We start from the raw sequence: 2779 nt of genomic DNA on the forward strand, positions 1-2779 counted from the left end.
CCTGGTCCATGGAATTTCCCGGGCAAGAACCCTGGAGTGGGTTGCCATTCCCTTCTCCAGGGGATCTTCCCGATCCAGGCAGATTCTGCATTGCAGGCAGATTCCTTACCTTCTGAGCCACCAGGGAATGTGGATTAAGTAAGTCATCAGGCAAAACACAGGTAGAAAAGAATCTGGTACATCCTACCGAGTACTGTATATGCCCTGTTTATACAGTAACCATGAACTTGGTTCCCTTGAACTTGCTGAAATTGTATGCAATCATTAAGTAAGAGAAGAGTGTTGAATTCTTTTTAGCAGTGTTGACTGTCCACAAGGCCTCACTCCTCGAGTTCCCAAGGGGCCGCAGAATTGCAGTTCTAGTAACTGGAGAAAAGTGCTGACAGCTATTACCTTTTCTGAGAAGCCCAGCGCTGTGGAGATGAATCAAGTGCATACATCAAGTTATAATCCAGGCACCGTCTTTATTAAAGCTACAATATGGCCAAGGACCCAAGCCCCCCTCCCCGACCCGCTGCCGAAGAAAGCCCCCACTAAAAAGCTAAACTGAATCAACTGTTCAGTCTCCATGAGGAAACGCTTCCTGGCCCCTTTCCGGGGTCACTGCCCTTGGCTGCGGCTCCCATACGTTTACAAATTCAGTCCGTATAGGAGGAACCAAAGTTTCGTGCGCTTTCCTCAATTCCGTTATTACTCTGTGGTCACGTCTCAGATCATGACACCAGGGAGGCAGGGGCCGTGTCCTCCGAACTCACCTGGCCTCCACCTGGCCCTACACGATCACACGGGGCCGCGTGCCCCTGCCGACCTTCTCACACAGGAAACTGCTTAAAACCAGGACCGCCTTAGAAAGGAAACGGAAGGCAGAGCACAGAAGCAGGGGGCGGGGGGAGGGGCCTCCCAGGAAGTTGAGTGCTGGGAGGCCGGAAGTGAAGTGAGGTGAAGTGAAGTGAAATGAAGTCGCTGAGTCGTGTCCGACTCTTTGCGACCCCGTGGACTGTAGTCTACCAGGCTCCTCCGTCCATGGGGGTTTCTAGGCCAGAGTACTGGAGTGGGTTGCCATTTCCTTTTCCAGCGGATCTTCCCTACCCAGGGATCGAACCCGGGTCTCCCACATTGTAGGCAGACGCTTTACCGTCTGAGCCAGCAGGGAAGTCTTGGGAGGCCGGAAGCAGGTACTAACCCCACAAAGGAGGGGGTGTCTTGGTCTGGTTTCGGCCCGGTGGCCGTCACCAGACCTTGGAGTAGGTGGGCTTGGTGTTCTGCCTCTCCAAGAATACTCAGCACACTCTGAAAGAAAGAAGTAAGGCGACAGGGAAAAGATTCATAGATCCTAAACTCTTTACAGCTTGTGTAAGACTGTGAAAAGATGTGCACTCATGCAGAGAGCTGGGAACTCTCTAGACTTAAGTCTTTACTTAAATACATGTTGACAGTCATATGTAATGAAAATATAGATGGTACTGATTGAAAAGGAGAAGTGTTTTTTAAAAAAGAAAGAAAAGTAGAAGTGTTGACTACATGCTCAATTTTTTTTATTTTAATGAAATGTATGAAGTGCAATACCTCTTTTTGAAAACTAAAATAAAACTCTCTATATATAGCTTTTTTTACCTCAAGTATAAATTCTAACCTTATATATGAAAGTGAAACTGTCAGTTGCTCAGTCATGTCTGACTCTTTGCGACGCCATGGACTGTAGCCCACCAAGCTCCTCTGTCCATGGAATTCTCCAGGCAAGAATACCAGAGTGGGTAACCATTTCCTTCTCCAGGGGATCTTTCCCACCCAAGGATCAAACCGAGGTCTCCCACATTGCATGCAGATTCTTTACCCACCCAGGGAAGCCCCTTATTTTAGTGTGAATTTTTAAAAAATTTTTGTTAATGGATAATCAGCATTTCTGAAGAAAGAAAAAAAATTTTTTTTCAACTCACAAAACTGCCAAAGAGAGAAAGCTAAGCCAAAGGAGCCAGTTTCTGATGGAAGAACCTTAAAACCAAAGTGGGAGAAGGCTGTTTACTCTGACTCCCTCCTGCTCCCCACTCGCAGAGTTCGAGCCCCACATGGCATCCTTGTGAAGTATGTGGCTGCCGTGTCCCTACCTGGAGTACCTGGGTCACCCCCAGGATCTGTACAAGGGAGCTGGGATAGGAGTTCATCACCTCTGCATTCAACAGCCAGCCTGACGCTCAGACTGCTAAGAGGTAACACCCTGTAAAAAATAAACATGAAGGAGAAAGCAGTGATTCACTTGGATGACACCCAGCGCAGACCTTGAGAAAGAGATCAGCTTGTTCCTGAAAGTGACTGAGAACGCCTGGAACAGCAGCCTCCTCGGGTCTGCATTCGGTGCCAGCCTCGATCTGTCATCAGTGGTATTGAAGAAAGGTGCTCAGAGGGCACGTGCCAGCCTCAATTAATAGCTACCCATCCCACGCTGGATATGGCTCTTCCTGATGTGGTGGAATTTTCCATTAGACTTACTGACGACATTTCATGTCAAGTAAGTTAAAAATTGAGCTGAAAGGTCAAGGCTGCGATGAGGTGATCAAGAAAGGAAGGCCAAGCGGAAGTGCCGAGGGCACAGTTTAATGTAATATTACATCTCTGGTGCCTCTGATTGCTAAAATGCGTGTGCAAACATAAAGACATCAAGGTAACCCCTGAAACACAGAATTCCAGAAAAGTAGGGCATTCTTGGCCTTATTTAACTCTGTGCTGTGCTTAGTCGTGTCTGACCCCTTTGCTCCCCTGTCCTCGGGGATTCTCCAGGCAA

The 2779-nt window shown here is 48.0% G+C and overlaps 1 non-coding gene across 1 annotated transcript; it reads right to left on the reverse strand.

Annotated features, from left to right (window-relative positions):
- Nucleotides 1-1081: 1081 nt before the first annotated feature.
- TRNAC-ACA (transfer RNA cysteine (anticodon ACA)) lies at nucleotides 1082-1153 on the reverse strand. The gene has a single exon. It is a non-coding gene; the product is annotated as a tRNA-Cys (tRNA).
- Between the last annotated feature and the right edge of the window lie 1626 nt (nucleotides 1154-2779).

This window comes from Muntiacus reevesi, chromosome 3, assembly GCF_963930625.1.
Source record: "Muntiacus reevesi chromosome 3, mMunRee1.1, whole genome shotgun sequence".
NCBI lineage: Eukaryota > Metazoa > Chordata > Mammalia > Artiodactyla > Cervidae > Muntiacus > Muntiacus reevesi.